The sequence below is a fragment of the Lithobates pipiens genome, unplaced genomic scaffold (assembly GCF_037356315.1).
Source record: "Lithobates pipiens isolate NorthernLeopardFrog02 unplaced genomic scaffold, aLitPip1_a1.2 Scaffold_30, whole genome shotgun sequence".
NCBI lineage: Eukaryota > Metazoa > Chordata > Amphibia > Anura > Ranidae > Lithobates > Lithobates pipiens.
In genome coordinates this window covers 64480778-64501079 of record NW_027507791.1, presented here as the reverse complement: position 1 = coordinate 64501079, position 20302 = coordinate 64480778, and the positions used below count along the sequence as shown (strand labels likewise).

At 42.0% G+C, this 20302-nt stretch overlaps 1 protein-coding gene across 2 annotated transcripts in view; it reads right to left on the bottom strand.

Annotated features, from left to right (window-relative positions):
• Positions 1-20302, bottom strand: part of KCNH5 (potassium voltage-gated channel subfamily H member 5) — a 518579-nt gene that overhangs the window by 480520 nt on the left and 17757 nt on the right. The window lies entirely within an intron of this gene.

Below are 20302 nucleotides of genomic sequence, written 5' to 3'. Positions count from 1 at the left end.
TCATATGTCACTTTTACATTATTTCTATGAGCACGAGTATCAGTTTTTTTTCTAAACAAGGCATTTTCCAGCCTTATCTTTTAAAACATTATGAAACTTTAATTTATGTATAGCAGATAATCTATAATAATCAAATGTTTATGTAAAGGTGTCTATTCATTTCTTACAGTGTTGTAGCCCTAAGTAAAAAGGGAGTGTGTGAACCCCTGAAAGATTTTTTTTTTTTAAATTGTTAATCATTTAACAAACTATCTTTCGGAACTCCATTACCACTCATGCTGCATATATTTGGAACTTCCACAAGCCGCCATCCATGGTGGAGAGGTTCTCTTGTTGCAATGGAGTAGTCTCACTGAATCAATCCAGCCAAATAAAAACGGTCATTCATGATTCCGAACAGTAACAACTGGATCTATTATAAATACATTCAGTTTTGTATTCTTTGCCACAACTGGAATCTTCTGTGTGAGCTAAACCTAAGATTTGCCAAAAATATAAAAATGTGCAACTGTGAGGAATGGGGGAGGGAAGATGGAGTAGAAGCTTCATACAGCAGACTCAGGGGTGACTGCATTCTCAGGCAGACTTTAGGACCTTCTCATTCTTACAGATTTGCCCTTCTATAACTTTGTTTTTGTATTGAAGCAAACCTTTCAATATAAAATAAAATCCCAAGTGCCTTCTGCCACACAATACAGCATTTGGAGCCCTGACCCCAAGTATAGAGATCAGGAAAGTGCAAGTAAATTCAGAGGTTCTTATTAAATGTTCTCAGACTCAAAGTACTTGAATGAGTAATCTGTAAAAGGTAGCCTTCATGTGCCTCTTGGAAAAAGGTTCCCATTTTCAAGTTTCCAGCTAGTTGGAGATTCCACAAGAAAATTTACACAAATGTCCAATTAATGTTAGTTTTTTCCCAGAGAGTAATACTAAATTGTTGAATAACTTGAACACTTTCCTTGAATTTACTCCCTTCCTTGCACTTGAGAAAAACACTTTCATAGAAGTCTAAAAATTGCAGTTAGCATTATACGCAATTATAAAAAATAAAAACAAATAAATAAAAAACTAGCACGGCTACACGAGCATATGAAAATTCCATTGCATTGTAAGGATGATAAACCACATTACAACCACAGTGGAGTTTAGGGAAAGGGTGAAAGCTCAACCGAGAAGCTCTCTAAGAAGGAAATCGAGTCATGCAAAGGGCAGCAGTGATATTCTCTCCAATCAGATTATTATTTTTTTTTAAATACCAGAATGTGTGTGTATTATGAACTTGTACTATGCCTAGTTAGGGTTAAACAACAGGCTAACTGGATAGCAGCAACGTCATATAGCTTGTCCTTCGCTTCCATGTGCTTTCATGCCTGAGACCAGAGAAAAACCTGACACTTTCATGTGTGCAGAGGCATGTGCATTTCTGACTTCTCACCAACTATGCAATGCTCAATGGCTAAGAAGTTAGTTGCCAGGCCCAAGTGTCATAAGGAATGGGGGGGGGGGGGGGTGGCTGGGGTTCTAACGCTGAACTAGTGTGTGGTCGGAACTTGTGTATTGTTGGATTCAGGTATTATAGCTGAGAATTGCACCCAAGAACTAGACAACATCAGCTTAGGTGCAAACTGGAACCCATTCTTTATTGAAAATTCACACAGAATTTATACCACACAAAAGCAGATTAGAGGAACAGGTGCATCTGAGCAACAACCTCCTGTGCAATGCCTGGGGAGCCTGAAGAACACAGCACCCAGCCTGGGAAGTCTCTGTAAACCTCCATGCTCAATCCATGTAAAAAAGGGAGAATAGCTGGTGACATGAAAGTCGGCTAAAACATGTTATTATTGAAGGTGAACAGCAGTCAAAAATCCAACGTGTTTCTGGCCATTAAATTATGTTTTAGCCGACTTTCTTGGCACCAGCCTTTCTCCCATGAAAATCAGATAAGAGCTTGATCAGATTATCCTAACCAATGCAAACATTAAAAACAGTAATATCACCAGTACATCTAATGAACTGCAACAGCTAACGGTGATCTAAGTAATAGTAAGCTATTCAACAGCTAGAACCCGACCAAGCCTTGATTAGTCAGGGAGTCCAACCCCCAAACAGTCCAGTACCAGTATTTAAGAAGACACAGGGCTGTCCAAATCTCATTAACCAGCTTTCTTTTCATATCCATCTTCTCACTGAGCTTCAAGTTCCCGACTACGACACTACCTGCCTGGAGTTTGCATGTTCTCCCTGTGCCTGCGTGGGTTTCCTCCGGGTACTCCAGTTTCCTCCCACACTCCAAAGATATGCTGGTAGGTTAATTGGCTTCTGTCCAAACAATTGGCCCTAATATATGAATGTGAGTTGGGGACCTTGGATTGTGGGCTCCTTGAGGGTAGGGACCGATGTGAGTGTGCGATGTATGTGTGGAGCGCTGCGTAAATTGACGGGCGTTATTCAGGTATCTTAAATAGGGATAATTGTAGACACGCACCCACACTCACTCAGGTTGAACTGGATGGACTGGTGTCTTTATTCAACCATACTATGTATGTAGGAGTATTATGCAAGTTGGCAGAGGCCATCATGGCTTCATTGACTGTTAAATATGGTAATAACATGTCATCTTGCTTTACATAACAGGAAATCTTCCTGAATGCTCATAGCTCCCTCAAATGTTAGGGCCCATAGTCAATAGGCAGGAGACTACATTCCAGTCCACTCCAAAAGCCCCTGCCCTGGTTGGGTCTGTCACAGAGCTCCCCCAACAATTTAGAAGAAAATGCTTTGGCGGCCGATGGGAGCAAATACAGGCTCTTTACCATTATTGCTATCCAGTAAAGCTGCATCTTTCCTCTACGTGCAGAAAGTACTGATTTGCTTTAAAAAGGGACTCCAGACAACTAAATCATTTCACGGTTTGCTAACAAAACAAAGTCCACCTAATTTACCTTCATTTGAATTTGACGTGTGTGTTCACATGGAAATGTTTTCAATCCTCTGGGATGTTAAGGAGTCATTTCATATTAAACTAACAGAATGTCTGAAAAAGGGGACAAGGACTCTTCTAGCAACAGATCCAATTATTGTGAAATACAATCAGCAGCTTCTGCCAAGTATAAAGCTGGGACCTATATGTCAGTCCTATGGTGCTTTGTCAGCAGGACATCTGAATTCACCCTTTAAAACCATCCTACATTGTTCAAAACAGAAAGGGCCATGACGTCAGCAAGGTTCCATAGCGTAACAATTAAAAATAATTTTCTCTGACATCTCCTTGCGTTATAAGCTTTCTTGACTATCTTATGGGAAACACACAGAATTCTGGGAAGAGTTCATTACTTAGCCTAGCCCAGCAGCCAAGATAAAGCCATCTCATTTCCACAATGACTTCAATGCTTCAATGCCTTTTGCGTCTTTGCTAAAAGCACAGCAAATAAGACGACAGCACACAAATTAAGAGCAATCTCATAAAACGTATAAAGTCATGACAAGTAATAATGGTAATAGAGTTTCTTGTAATGTATGCAATCTATAATTGATTCAGTGCTGGAAATAAAAAGGGAAAAATATATTCAAGACAGAGAGCTGCAGTATTTCTTTGGACAGAAAATGAAGCTTGAGATATATTTTTAGCCATGATATAACAGAACTTGGGTGCCCAATAATGATATACGCCGGCCATATATAATAATGCCTAATGAAAACTGCAATGGTTATATTACAGTAATCTACAGTAACTAGTCAGAAAGAGACAGGGAGAAAAAAAAGACAAGACTACAATAACTTGAAGCTGTTTTGGCTACTGTCGGTTGTAGACCTTTACAAACCATCGTCTCTCTTGCAACTTCCCGACTACTTAAGTTTGATTTTCTGGCTATTTAAAGAAAATCCATACTAATATAAATATGAAGGTTGACATTTCTAAATTTAGCTTCTAAGAAATCTATTGCCTGGCTTCCCAACAGCTTTATTAGTTTGAGTCAACGACTCAGAACAAAGTATGTAAATGAGGTTTTTGGGCTTCTCTCCAACTTGCTGCTTCCCAGCACAGGTTCATTTTAAAGCTCAACTACACCCTCCACTAAAATTGCAAATGCAGTTAAAGCGGTAGTAAACCCCGCTTGGTCATTTTTATCTACAGGCAAGTCTATAATAAGACTTACCTGTAGGTAAAAATTAATATCTCCTAAACGTGCACCATTTATGAGATATTCACCCTGCATGCAGCCAGTTATGTTACCAGCGCATGCGCTCTGAATGTCCCCCGCAGTACAGTGCTGCAGTACAGCGCCGGAGGGCTTTGTTCCAAGGTGATTATTTCATAATGTGTTAGTATGTGGTGCATACTACCACATTATGCCATTGCCTAGCAGGTGTGTGTTTTATTTATTTTTTGGGGGTTTTTTTTACAAGCCACACATTTGCGGTTTAAAACCGCTTTAAACAGATGAAGTACAAATAAGGGAGTTGTGTTACCTGCCAAAGGCTTTGTATTTTTGTCTATACATGTACCCAGCCCCATCACAAAGTGCAGCCAACCATGTAACCATTCTCTATTACAGCGGAACTAAAAGCACAAATACTTACCTTAGTTTCAATGGTCCGATACCTGCAAATCTTCTTGCTAACATCTTCTCTTGGGTTCTTCCGCTTGCTGGTCTTCAGCCATTTTGATTGGCTGGCGCAAGATGATGTCACTCCCACACATGCGCAGGAGTGCGGTCATCCCGTTACACTTGCAGTGTGCCACAATGTAAACTGAGCTGCACATACACTCAGTGTACATTCCACAGAGAATTGCAAATAGGCAGGCAAGTGTACTTTACAGCAGAAGGAACATTGCATGCCTCTGCTGCAAGAAAAATCCTGCCTGTCTGCAGTTTTTTGTTTTTACATTTAGTTCCACTTCAAGGAACACAATGGTGTCTTTTCTCCATTCTCAGCCTGCTGAGTGGACAGTGAAAGAGCATCAGCAGGCTCCTGGGGTCATTCTTCTGTTCTCTCACCGTATCACTTGTCAACACATGCACCACACTTGAATGGAACCCCATCCTGCTTCTCCCTCTGCCAGTTAAAGGGTGAATGCAAAAAGCCAATACCAAGCTTATTTAGGAACACACACACACACACACACACACACATTATATATATATACACACACACACACACACACACACACACACACACACATACTCGTGTATACACACAATATATATATATATATATATATATATATATATATATATATATATATAAACACGCATACATACACACATATATACATTATATATATATAAGGAACTGCATTAAAGAGTAACACTTTTGTTGAGAGAAAAAAACATTCCCCTCTGGATGATCTATGTATATTGCAGCGATTTTGACAAGCTTTGTTGCAGGTTTCTGCCTTTTGTTATTCTGAAGAAATAGTTGTTATTGCTCATGTGCAAACTGAATTTGTATGGAAGAGATTTCTATAATTATCAATCAAGCTTCTGCTCCTGCAGGGTTCTAATGAGGAAAGTGGCGGAGTCTGCATCCCTTTAGATGTAATTTCTCTTTGGGAGTATCTCACCAAAAATTAAATTTTTGTTGGAGGGGATGCCCTAAATCTGACTTGGTATATTGGTGCAGACCTCGGGGAAAATCAGTAAGCCAATCACACAAGCAGGAAATTACATTTCTGGGGAATGTTCTGTACACCATATGTGTACAGAATGCCTCCAAGTGGCCATATTGCATTGCATTTTATAGAAAACTAAAGTGCTGCATATTTAAAAGAAAAGGTAATTTTTAAAAACATTCAATTACAATATGACTTGTGTTGCAATAGTGTACACTAGAGCTGCACGATTATTCGTTAAAAAATAGTTATCGCGATTCATCCCCCTTCACAATCTTAGTACAGCATTTCCTTGATTCTATGTAACAAGTGCAGAGCCTTCTCTGCTCAGAGCTGTAATAAAAAAAAAAAAAAAAATAAAAAAATAAAAAACTCAGCCTCGATAAAGAGAAACAATGCATCTATTAGTTCTTTTAGATCAAAAGGAATGAACTTCTGTCTGCAAATGAGGTCAGTTTAACCAATTAAAGACTAAACCTTTTTTGACACTTGATGCTTACAAGTTAAATCATTTTTTTCTGCTAGGAAATTACTTAGAACCCCTAAACGTATATATTTTTTTCTTTAGCAGAGACCCTAAAGAATAAAATGGAGATTGCTGCAATATTTTATATCATGCTGTATTTGCACAGCAGTCTTTCAAAAGCAATTTATTAGGACAAAATATACTTCAATGAATAAAAAAAACAGTAAAGTTAGCCCAATTTTTTTTTTTGTATAATATGAAGATGTTACACTGCGGAATCATGATCTTTATTCTAGGCAAGAAAAAAAATTGTGATTCTGATTTTATCCATAATTATTTATTTGCTTTTTTCCCCATGAAAGTAGAGTAGCCCTTTAAGTTCTGTTGGTACGGTCTGCTTTGATGCGAAATGCCATAACAATTCCATGCTTTACAAAGTGTTGTACATGTTCTTATATATTGTGAAGATTATAAACGTGATAAAAATGTGATTTATGAAAAAAGAACTGCATTCATTTATGCCTTTAATTTCTATCTGGAGTTCAGCTTTAAAACTCAGGAAAGTTTTTAACCCTTCCCTACTCTATCCAAAATTGAAAGAATAGTTTTGTCCAGAGTTTTACTTTAATTTTTAAATAAATCCAGGAGGAATAGGAACACATTTACATTTTGGCAGAAAAACCCTTTAAAGTTTACAATATTGTACTAGTTCTATGCACTGTAATAACATATCTAATACAACCGCTTTACATTTTCCTTATCAGATGACTATAAAATATGAGATGGCAAAACTGAAGGAATGTATTTAATCTTTTACATCAGAGACTCCAGGGATTCTGAAAGCAAATCATTTTAATGCAGCATCATAAATTCTCTGTATATCTGTCTTCAACAAGTCTCCCTGCCAAGCCTGTGCTGGCGAGTGCATGGACTCCAGCAATATTCCAGCACTTGTAATGGTTTCCTATTTTTGCTGTGATGCGCTGAAAAGAAAGTACATGGCCTGGAGCTGAGTGGAACTAGGAGGAGGAGCCAGCATGACTGGGGCCCACAGAAGAGGTGGACTATTAGTGGGCGATTTTGATATGCTGCAGTCTGCTTAGCAGATTGAAGAGTTCAAGACAGAGGGTGTGCCCTGTAGTGGGTAGAAGAGGGGGGTGTTGGAAAAGTACAACAGATAAGTTGTTTATAAACCGACTATATACTGCATATGCAATTTGCCTGTCTAAGCAGCAGGTGGCGCTGTAGTATTATAGTGTATAGTTATGTTATCTATTATATAACAGGATGTTTGTCTATCCTCTCTCTATGTAATTGAGTGCTCCTTGCTCCTCTGTTTATGTTTCTCCTTTCTGTAAAGACATGCATTGATGAGCCATATTACTGCATACAACAAACTTCCAGCATGATTTCAATACTTTGCTAACAGGGGAATCCTGTCACAGCTCAGTCGGAGCTCATCACAGCATCAGACAGTTTTCTCCCACCCTCCCTCCCTTGTTTGTTTTGGTTTGGGGGAGCCTACTACTTTCTCAAGGTGCTGGGGTATTTGTAGTGGGTTTTATGTTAGCTTGCCATTCAATTTTTTTGGTCCTTGTATTTTCTTGTCATAGCAGCAGGCAGGGGTTCTATTGGGTATTGAAAGGTGGTGCTGGTAAAATATTGGTGGAAAATAGTGGGTTTGGCCCATCTGAGGTATGGGTGTCCCTTCCAAACTGGAAAATAGCAGGTTGGGCCCAACTGAGGTATGGGTGTCACTTTCTAGCAATAGTGGTAACACCAGGGTATTAGTTAGGTTATATCTGGTAGTATATACAGTGGTGTGAAAAAGTGTTTCATTAGAGAGCCTATATACTCACGATTAAGCGGTTTGTATCTGTCACCCAATCAAAGGCCCCCTGGCCACAACTACACCGGCTCAGGGACAATTGACCACTTACAGTGGTGTGAAAAAGTGTTTGCCCCCTTCCTCATTTCCTGTTCCTTTGCATGTTTGTCACACTTAAGTGTTTCGGAACATCAAACCAATTTAAACAATAGTCAAGGACAACACAAGTAAACACAAAATGCAATTTATAAATGAAGGTGTTTATTATTAAAGGTGAAAAAAAATCCAAACCATCATGGCCCTGTGTGAAAAAGTGATTGCCCCCCTTGTTAAAACATACTATAACTGTGGTTGTCCACACCTGAGTTCAATTTCTCTAGCCACACCCAGGCCTGATTATTGCCACACCTGTTCACAATCAAGGCATCACTTAAATAGGAGCTGCTTGACACAGTAAGGTCCACCAGAAGATCCTTAAAAGCTACACATCATGCCGAGACCCAAAGAAATTCAGGAACAATTGAGAAAGAAAGTAATTGAGATCTATCAGTCTGGAAAGGGTTATAAAGCCATTTCCAAAGCTTTGGGATTCCAGCGAACCACAGTGAGAGCCATTATCCACAAATGGCGAAGACATGGAATAGTGGTGAACCTTCCCAGGAGTGGCCGGCCGCCCAAAATTACCCCAAGAGCGCAGCGACGACTCATCCAAGAGGTCACAAAAGACCCCACAACAACGTCCAAGGAACTGCAGGCCTCACTTGCCTCAGTTAAGGTCAGCGTTCATGCCTCCACCATCAGGAAAAGACTGGGCAAAAATGGCCTGCATGGCAGAGTTCCAAGGAGAAAACCACTGCTGAGCAAAAAGAACATCAAAGCTCGTCTCAATTTCTCCACAACACATCTTGATGATCCCCAAGACTTTTGGGACAACATTCTGCGGACCGATGAGACAAAAGTGGAACTCTTTGGAAGGTGTGTGTCCAAGTATATCTGGCATAGAAAGAACACTGCATTTCATAAAAAGAACATTATACCAACAGTAAAATATGGTGGTGGTAGTGTGATGGTCTGGGGCTGTTTTGCTGCTTCAGGACCTGGAAGACTTGCCGTGATAAAAGGAACTATGAATTCTGCTGTCTACCAAGAGATCCTGAAGGAGAATGTCCGACCATCTGTTCGTGTACTCAAGCTGAAACGAACTTGGGTTCTGCAGCAGGACAATGATCCTAAACACACCAGCAAGTCCACCACCGAATGGCTGAAGAAAAACAAAATGAAGACTTTGGAGTGGCCTAGCCAAAGTCCTGACCTGAATCCTATTGAGATGTTGTGGTATGACCTTAAAAAGGCCGTTCATGCTCGAAAACCCTCTAATGTAACTGAATTAGGACAATTCTGCAAAGATGAGTGGGCCAAAATTCCTCCAGGACGCTGTAAAAGCCTCATTGCACGTTATCGCAAACGCTTGGTTGCAGTTGTTGCTGCTAAGGGTGGCCCAACCAGTTATTAGGTTTAGGGGGCAATCACTTTTTCACACAGGGCCATGATGGTTTGGATTTTTTTTCACCTTTAATAATAAACACCTTCATTTACAAATTGCATTTTGTGTTTACTTGTGTTGTCCTTGACTATTGTTTAAATTGGTTTGATGTTCCGAAACACTTAAGTGTGACAAACATGCAAAGGAACAGGAAATGAGGAAGGGGGCAAACACTTTTTCACACCACTGTAAGTGGTCAATTGTCCCTGAGCCGGTGTAGTTGTGGCCAGGGGGCCTTTGATTGGGTGACAGATACAAACCGCTTAATCGTGAGTATATAGGCTCTCTAATGCCCTGTACACACGATCGGATGTCCGAAAACAAAATCGTGTATTTTTGTTCGAAGGATGTTGGCTCCAACTTGTTTTGCATACACACAATCACACAAATGTTTGTCCAACAATTACTAACGTAGTGACGTACAAGACGTACGTGAGATCTTCATTATGAACGCTAGTTTTACAAGACCAATCGCTTCCGACTCATACTTGATTCAGAGTATGTGAGGACTTTTGTCCGACGGAATTGTGCACACACGATCGGAAAGTCTGACAACAAATGTTCGATGGAGCATACAGACGGTCGGACTTTCCACCAAGCTCACATCCAACATTTGTTGTCGGGTAAATCCGATCGTGTGTACGGGGCTAAGACCTTAGTCCTTATTTTCTTGCCATAGAGCAGGCAGGGGGTCTATTGGGTCATGTAGTTGCGGCTGGGGGCCTTTGATTGGGTGGCAGTTACAATCGGTTAATCTTGAGTATATAGGCCAGGGATATGCAATTAGTGGACCTCCAGCTGTTGCAAAACTACAAGTCCCATCATGCCTCTGGGCGTCATGCTTGTGGCTGTCAGAGTCTTGCTATACCTCATGGGACTTGTAGTTCTGCAACAGCTAGAGGTCCACTAATTGCATATCTCTAATATAGGCATTCAAAGAACTTCGACCAGGCATAAGCTGAGGTTGGTTTATTTGTTATGCATTGACTGTATTATATGCATTAGACTTGTTTTCTTGTGAATGTTGTATTTAATGGTTTGTAATTAAAAGGCTGCTATGCCATTCGACTCCAAATAAAAAGAAAAGGCCTGGGAACGGACAGAGAGTAGCAAAGGGTAGTGAGATGGCCAGCATGACAGTGGGAGAAGGGCACAGCAGGGGTTAAGCATTAGTAGGAGGTTGTGGAGATAAGGGGGGTGGCTAGAAAAGACTGCGAGGGGAGGAAAACATTAAGCTTAGGCAGGAAGAGGAGGAGGCTCAGTTAGCTGAGGGACACGAGGAGGAAGAGGAGTTTCCAGTCTACCCTCCCTGTGTTTATGGATGAGTGGCTGGCACAAATTTTTGCTTTTCAGGTGCTGGATTCTTTCGTCATGGCAGCTGTCAGGAGGTGGTGGTGGCTTGTATGGTGGTATCGGACCCAGGGGATGGAAGTGTGAGGGACCCATTAGGGACATGGACTCCCTTGGTTACAGCTAACGCGGGTTAGCGGAGGATGGGAAGGTGGACACTATGGGTAGTGAGTTGTCTCCGGGCTGAAGTTATGACGGCCGGAGGCCTAGTACGGTAGCCTGCCCGCAGTGTAAAAGTAATACATTATTTGGGGAAGTGTCATACAAGACCACCGGGTTAAAACTGATGTTTCTGAGTTTTTGTTATTTATGGTTAAAGTGGATATTTGTTTTTATATTTTTATAAATAAAAGGCTGCTTTGGCCGGTTATACCCCATAAAGAAGGTGTGGTCTCATTCTTATAGGTTAACCACTTCAATACCGGGCACTTAAGCACCTTCCTGCCCAGACCAATTTTGAGCTTTCAGCGCTGTCGCACTTTGAATGACAATTGCGCGGTCATGCTACACTGTACCCAAATGAAATTTTTATCATTTTTTTCCCACAAATAGAGCTTTCTTTTGGTGGTATTTGATCACCTCTGCGGTTTTTATTTTTTGCTAAACAAATAAAAAAAATACCGAAAATTTTGAAAAAAAAATGTTTTTTTTTTGTTTCAGTTTCAAAACTTTGCAAATAAGTACGTTTTCTCCTTCACTGATGGGCACTGATGGGGTTACACTGATGGGCAATGATAAGGCGGCACTGATGGGCACCGATGAGGTGGCACCAATGAAGTGTCACTGATGAGGTGGCATTGATGGACACCGATATGTGGCACTGATAGGCCGCACTGATGGGCGACACGGATGGGCACTGATAGGTGGCACAAATTGGCACGGATTGGCATGGATGGGCATTGATAGGTGGCACAGGTGGGCATGGGTTAGGCGGCACAGGTGGGCATGGGTAGGCGGCACAGGTGGGCATGGGTAGACACTGATAGGCGGCACAGATGGGAACTGATAGGCGGCATTGTATTATAATATATTGTACTAATGGATGCCAATCAGTGCCAATCAATAATGCATGCCAATCAGTGATGCCCATTGTGGGCACTGATTGGCATCCATTATGGGCACTGATTGGCATCCATTGTGGCACTGCCTGGAATCCCTGGTGGTCTAGGGTGGCATACCTTGTCCTTGGCATCCCTGGTGGTCTGGTGGCGTCCCTGGTGGTCCAGTGTGGGCATCCTCGGGGGGGCTGTGCTGATAATCGATCAGCACAGACCCCCCTGTCAGAGGAGCAGCTGATCGGCTCTCCTCTACTCGCGTCTGACAGATGCGAGTGAGGAGGCGGCAAGTGGTTAAGAAAATGGGGTACAGGTTTGGGGGGGTGTAATGATGGGGCAGCAGTTTGGGAAATGAGGAGGTGTGCCTCTTATTTACACTGGTTATGTGTCATCTGGTCATCTTGGAAGGAGGGAAGTGTTTAATGTTTTATAATCGGAGCCTCTACACTCTCCTGGTCCCTCAGTCATGTTTGTAATCTCTGTAGGTTTAGTAGCTGCTAGGAAATCCTGCTGAAAGAAAAATGGGAAATAGGACACTTCGCTCCCATCAGAATTCCAACGTTAATTAAGCCACACACCTGCTTTCATTAACCGATGATACAAAAAGGATACAAAAACTGTAAATCTCTAACCTATCAATTCATACTCCAATTCCGCTAAAATGAAAAGCCACTTAAACCAGATATGTATTAACCACTCGACCTCCGGAAGATTTACCCCCCTTCCTGACCAGACCATTTTTTGTGATACGATACGGAGTTACTTTAACTGACAATTGCGTGGTAATGCAATGCTGTACCCAAATAAAATGTATGTAATTTTTTTCCCCACAAATAGTTTTCTTTTGGTGATAGTTGGTTACCTCTGCGTTTTTTCTTTTTTGAGCTATAAAAAAAATTATATAATTATATAAAAAATGTTTACTTTCTGCTATAAAAAACTTCATCCAATAAGTAAAAAAATGTCTTCATAAATTTAGATCACTATGTATTCTAAATGTTTTTGGTAAAAAAAAAAAAAAAATCCCAATAAGCATATATTGATTGGTTTGTGCAAAGGTTATACTAGATATTTTTTTCTACTAGTAATGGCAGAGATCAGCGACTTATAGTGGGACTGCGATGCAATGGAGAATTGGACACTGACACGAATACAGTAATCGTGCTAAAACAAATATTCACTGTTCTAATGACACTGGCTGGTAAGAGGTTAAGCAGGGGCAATTAAAGGGTTAACTGTGTGCCTAGCCTGTGTTTTTGTGGAAACTGTATGCTTCTTTTATTAAGGGAAGTGATGGATTTTATTCCCTGCTTTGCAGAGACACACAATCCATTATTTTCCCCCTGTCAGAATAGAGCTCTGCCTTGTTTACATAGGTAGAGTTCCGTTCTGTGCCTCTGCCCCACGATCGATGGGTGCCAGCGGACATCCATTGTCAGACACCCGCAAATTGGCTTCTGCTGTGAGTAACCAGAAACAGCCTACTGCCCGCACACGCATGACCCTTAGGCAGAAGTGCAGAGTCTATGTGTGTATATATATATATATATATATATATATATATATATATACATACACACACACATATACACACACACACACACACACACACACACGTGATTCTGCACACAACACCTGCCCCATAGCAGTAAATCTGCTATGGGGTGGTCGGGAAATGCTGATGGGCATATGGCAAGAGGAAGAGGCTGCCCTTCAATTGGGGGGGCGGACGGAGTGCGATGTGCAATTCCTCACCACTGCACTTGGCACAGTGTTATTAAAAAGTCAGTTCACAATGGAAATATTAGCTGCAGAAACGTTTGGTCCATAACTAGATTATTTATATTTGAGACTCCATGAGGATGATTTACTAAAGGCAAACAGACTGCTTATTTTGCAAGGGAAGTTGCGCTTTACAAGGGAAATGGGTTGACGCTCTATTGACTTCCATTATCCACTCAATTGCCTGCAAAAATTCAATTATTTTTTTCTTACACGGGATTAGGTATTTTTTTGCAAACTGACATGTCAACATCTACACTAAGCTAAAGGGAAATTCCCTTGCAAAGCAAACAGCCTATTTGCCTTCAGTAAATCAAACTCATGGAGTCTCAAATAAAAATAATCAAGTTATGGACCAAACGTTTCTGCAGCTAATATTTCCATTGTGAAATTACTTTTTATTAACACTGTGCCAAGTGCAGTGGTGAGTAATTACACATCAGTCAGCTTTTAGAAGCTTAGCATGAACACACGAAAAAGGATCTGTTGCTTGATTGGTTGCTTTTGTTTTTTTGCTGAGCAATGACCTGGAGTGGACTTCATCTAAAATGTTTAAAGCTAGATTCTCTTTCATGTTTTTATTGCAGTTTGTGATGTTCCTTTTTCCCTGCAGAGGATATACAGCAGGAAATAAGAAGGAAAGCACTGTAATGGGGATGCAGACGGAAACAAAGCCAAGACCTTTCCATATTCGAACAAAAACGAAAAAAAAAAAAAAAAAATTTTCTGGTGTTTATGGCGTTTCTTGAATTCTAGAAAAAGTACACAGCCCAGAGCACGCACACATGAAAATATGATCCAATTCTCATCTAAGTCACAATAATAGATGAACACAATGTTTGCTGATAACACACAAATATAATTTCTCGTGTCCTTATTGAACACATCCATTAAAGAGGAAGTAATCTCTGATGGGTTTTACTTCCTCACTTTCCCCCTGCAAAGTAAAAGCATAATGGGCTAGTATGCATCACATTGTAGCCCATTATGTTGCACATACCTGCAAAAAAAGCCCACAATGTCTCCGCTGGTGGCTATATCCATCTTCATCCCTCTTCCTTCCGGGGCCTGGGACTCCAGCTCTATGACTGGCCGGAGTCACGTGATATATATTTTATAACCAAAAACAGAAATGGATTTTATGTGTTAGGCCAACACAAAGTGGCACGTAATTGTTAAGTGGAAGGAGAATGATAAATGGTTTTCAAACGTTTTTACAAATAAATATGTGAAAAGTGTAGGCTGCATTTGTATTCAGCCCGCTTTACTCTGATTGATACCCCTAACTAAAATCCTGAATTGCCTTCATAAGTCACCTAATTAGTAAAAAGAGTCCACTGGTGTGTAATTTAATCGCACTATAAATACAGCTGCTCTGTGAACAAACAGCATCATGAAGGCCAAGGAACAGGGATAAAGTTGTGGAGAAGTTTAAAGCAGGCTTATGTTATAAAGAAACATCCTAAGCTTTGAACATCTCATGGAGCACTGTTCAATCTATTATCCGAAAGTGGAAAGAGTATAGAAAAACTGCAAACCTGCAAAAGACTTGGCCACCCACCTAAACTGACAGGCCGGGCAAGGAGAGCATTAAATCAGAGAAACAGCCAGGAGGAGGCCCATGGTAACTCCGAAGGAGCTGCAGAGATGCTCAGCTCAGGTGGGAGAATCTGTCCACAGGACAACTATTAGGCCACTTTCACACTGAGGCGCTTCTAAACTGCCAGTAAAAACACTGAACGCTTTTGAAGAGTTTTTCAGGCGCTTTTGAAGAGCTTTCCATTCATTTCAATGGAAAGGGGAGTTTTTCACAGCCCTGTCAGCGCACTGCCCCAGTGTGAAAGCATTTATTGACTTTAATGGAATACGTTATTGTTAGCTCGAAAGCGCCTGAAAAGCGCCTCAGTGTGAAAGTGGTCTTAGTCGTGCACTGCACAAATCTGGCCTTTATGGAAGAGTGGCAAGAAGAAGTCCCATTTGCAGTTTGGGAGAACCCATGTGGGGGACACAGAAAACATGTGGAAGAAGTTGCTCTGGTCAGATGAGACTAAAACTAAACTCTCTGGCCTAAAACGTAATGTGTAGCTGAAAACAAACACTGCACATTACACTGAACACACCATCCCCACCGTGAAACATGGTGGTGGCAGTATCATTTTGTGGGGATGATTTTCTTCAGCAGGGACGGGGAAGCTGGTCAGAGTTGATGGGAAGGTGGATGGATGTCAGAAACCATGAACCAGACTGAGACAGAAGTACAATTAAATCACACTTGTTTATTAATAAAAAGATAAATAGAGTAAGAGTAGTCAAAGCATAGCCAGAGTCCAGTAACCGGATCAAGTAGTCAGCCAGTTCAGAGTTCAACAACCAGATCGGGTAATCAGCCAGGCCAGAAGTCAGGGATCCAAGTGGAGCAACAGCAAGCAGGATAAGGAGCCAGAAGGGATGTCAGCAAGCCAGTCTTTAAAAAGAACTGCAGGAGATGGTTTCTTGTGATGTGACCAAGGCGAAGGCAGAGATGAAGTGGGCTGGACATCTTTAAGTAGGCAGGTCAGACGAGCAGGATCAGGAACAGCTGGTAACTGTTGAGAGAGATGAGAGCTGGCAATTAGCAGACAGGTGAGCAGCCAGCCCTGACAATGGAGCCAAATATAGCACAATCTTAGAAGAAAACCTATTAGAGTCTGTAAAAGATATGAGATGGGGCCAAGGTTAACGTGGTTGTAAACCCTTACAGACTACTTTAACCTACAGGTAAGCCTAGATTAAGGCTTACCTGTAGGTGCTTGAAATATCTCCTAGACCTACACGGTCTACGAGATATTTGCAAATCGGCGTATGCTGAATTCTTCTGCTCATGCGCCGGAGTTAGAAAGGGCACGCTGTGCCGTTTCTAGCTCGGGTCATGCCGTGCCTGGCGGCTCCCGCGCGCATGCGCGGGAGTGACATCACGAGACTCCGGCCAGTCACAGAGCCTAAGTTCACAGCCCCCGGAAGGAAGAGGGGTGAAGAATGGACGCTTGCTGCTAGCAAGGAAGATGGGGACATTGCGGACTTCTCCTGCTGGTAAGTGTCACATAGTAGCCCATTATGCGATGCATAGTAGCCCATTATGCTTTACCTTTGCAGAGAAAAAAAGAAAGAGGAAGTAAAACCCATCAGGGTTTACTTCCCCTTTAAAGTTCCAGCAGGACGACCCTGATCATACAGGGAGAGATACAATGGTAAGGTTTAGATCAAAAGTATATTCACGTGTTAGAATGGCCCAGTAGCGTCCAGACCTAAATCCAATTGAGAATCTGGGGCAAGACATGAAAATTGCTGTTCACAGACGCTCTCCATCCAATCTGACAGAGCTTGAGCTATTTTGTAAAGAAGAATGGGCAAAAATGTCACTCTCTAGAATTGCAAAACTGGTAGAGACATCCCCAAAAAGACTTGCAGCTGTAATTGCAGCAAAAGGTGGTTCTATTAAGTATTGACTCAGGGGGGCTGAATACAAATGCACCCCACACTTTTCCGATATTTATTTGTAAAAAAAATTAAAAACCATTTATCACAATTAAGTGCCACTTTGTGTTGGTCCATCACATAAAATCCCAATAAAATACATATACGTTTTTGGTTGTAACATGACAAAAATGTTGATAATTTCAAGGGGTGTGAATACTTTTTCAAGGCACTGTGTTGTTTTTTTAATATATTATATATAAAAAAAAATCAAACACAGATTAATACAAAAAAAAAAAATCTCTCTTCTTATTGCCAAGTATACCACCTATTATATATTTTTTTTAGTTCCACTGAGGCACATGGCGTCTTTGACAAAACTCATATCCTTACCCTTGGCCTGATACCTGACATGGATTGCACCTAACCTCTGTTTCACTAAACAGCACTACAAAATACCCACTACATGGCAGTTCTAAGACCGGGGTGACCTAGTTAGGGCCGGTTCACACTGCGGGCGATGCGAGGCGACACCGACTTGCCTCGCCGCGACCTCAGCGGCGATTTGCAAATGACTTCTGTATAGAAGTCAATGCAAGTCGCCCCGAGGTCGTCCAGAAGTAGTACAGGAACCTTTTTCCTGAGTCGGAGCGACTCGAGTCGCTCCTCTCAGAACGGTTCCACTGTACAGAACGGGGGCGACTTGTCAGATTGCGGCGAGGCAAGTCGTGTCGCCTCGCATCGCCCGCAGTGTGAACCGGCCCTTAGTGTTACCTAGTAACAGATCAATCCAACATCAGAAGCATACAACTTGTTATTTACATTAGATGCAGCCTTCTGCTAAAACATTGTTGGGAACATTGCATTTTAGAAATAAGAGTATAAAGTATATTACATAACAAAACTTCTAGGGGATGAGATAAGTGACAAGTAAATTATTTTCTGCTATCCTCATTTCAGTAGATGTCCCTGTTAGGAAAGTTTTAGATTTAATCCCCATTGCCCAATTTGCAGCCAAAACAGTTTCACACGAATAACCGTATTTGTTGGTATATACCGTATATACTCGAGTATAAGCCGAGATTTTCAGCCTCTTTTTTGAGGCTGAAAGTGCCCCCCTCGGCTTATACTCGAGTCATCGCTGTCTGCCCGCTCGATCAGCGTGTCGAGCAGACAGACAGCGGCCATTCTATAATTCAAAAGCCGCGCCTCCGGCTCCGCCTTCGCCTGTGATAGGCGGAACACTGAATTTCCCAGCAGCCTGTGTTCCGCCTATCACGGACATCGTATCATCCTCGTACTACGGACGAGGATGATACGATGTCCGTGATAGGCGGAACACAGGCTGCTGGGAAATTCAGTGTTCCGCCTATCACAGGCGAAGGCGGAGGCGCGGCTTTTGAATTTTACAATGGCCGCCGAGGCGCCGACGAAGAGGGCACGGGACGGAGGCAAGGCAAGGCACGGCACGGGACGGGACGGGACGGGACGGAGGCAAGGCAAGGCACGGGACGGAGGCAAGGAGGCAAGGCACGGGACGGAGGCTCGGGACAAAGGCTCGGGACACAGGTAGGCTGGACACACACACACACACACACACACACACACACACACACACACACAGATGGATGGAGACACACACACACACAGGGATGGATGGATACACACACACACAGGGATGGATGGATACACACACACACAGGGATGGATGGATGGATGGATGGAGACACACACACACAGGGATGGATGGATGGAGACACACACACACAGGGATGGATGGATGGATGGAGACACACACACACAGGGATGGATGGATGGATGGACACACACACACACACACAGGGATGGATGGACGGACACACAGGGATGGACGGACACACAGGGATGGACGGACACACACACAGGGATGGACAGGCATGTCTCACCCTCGGCTTATACACGAGTCAATAAGTTTGCCAGTTTTTTTGGGGGTAAATTGGGGGCCTCGGCTTATATTCGGGTCGGCCTATACTCGAGTATATACGGTAACCACTGTTTCTAGCAGTTAAGAAACCTTTTTTAATAGAAATACAGAAAGGCGTGCCAAACTAAAACCGAAAAAAGAGTTTAAGATCATTTTAGGCAAAAAAATAAAAATAATATAAAACCAGCCAACACCTTTCTGTAGCATCTTCACTCCCCCTTCATTAGGGTTCAACACACACTGTGTAAGAACTACCAACTACTGTCAAGTTGTGGAGAGATCTAATATAGATCTGTGCCATAATTTTCCCCATCCAAGTTTTATCCTGTGTTGAGCCCAGATAAACGGGGAGTGGCGTTGCCCCTGATAGTGTTAACCAGTTTTATAAGAATTGTATTATCAACAATTAAAATTATCTTAGACTAGCTGGTTTTAACTCTGACATAGGGATGGGCCGAACACCCCCACCCCCCATTCGGTTCGCACCAGAACATACCGAACAGGCAAAAAATTTGGCAGAACAGAGACATGAACATGAATAATCAAAAGTGCTAATTTTAAAGGCTTATATGCAAGTTACTGTCATTAAAAGTGTTTGGGGACCCGGGTCCTGCCCCAGGGGACATGTATCAATGCAAAAAAAAAAGTTTTAAAAAACTAAAGTTTTTTTTCGGGAGCAGTGATTTTAATAATGCTTAAAATTAAACAAAAGTGAAATATTCCTTTACATTTCGTACCTGGGGGTGTCTATAGTATGCCTGTAAAGTGGCACATTTTTTTAGAACAGCACAAAATTACATTTCTAAAAGGAAAAAAAGTAATTTAAAAGACTCGTGGCTATAATGAATTGTCGGTCCCGGCAATACAGATAAAAGTCATTGAAAAAAAACGGCATGGGATTCCCCCACAGTTCATTACCAAGTCCTTTGGGTCTGGTATGAATATTAAGGGGAACCCCGAACCAAATTATTTTTTTTAATTGCGTGGTGGTCCCCCCAAATTCCATACCAGGCCCTTCAGGTCTGGTATGCATATTAAGGGGAACCCCGAACCAAAAAAAAAAGGCAGTCGGGGGTCCCCCCAAAACTCCATACCAGACCCTTATCCAAGCATGCAACCTGGAAGGCTGCAGGAAAATAGGGGGTGGCAAGAGAGTGCCCCCCCTCCTGAACTGTACCAGGCCACATGCCCTCAACATGGGGAGGGTGCTTTAGGGTAGCACCTTGCCCCCATGTTGATGGAGAC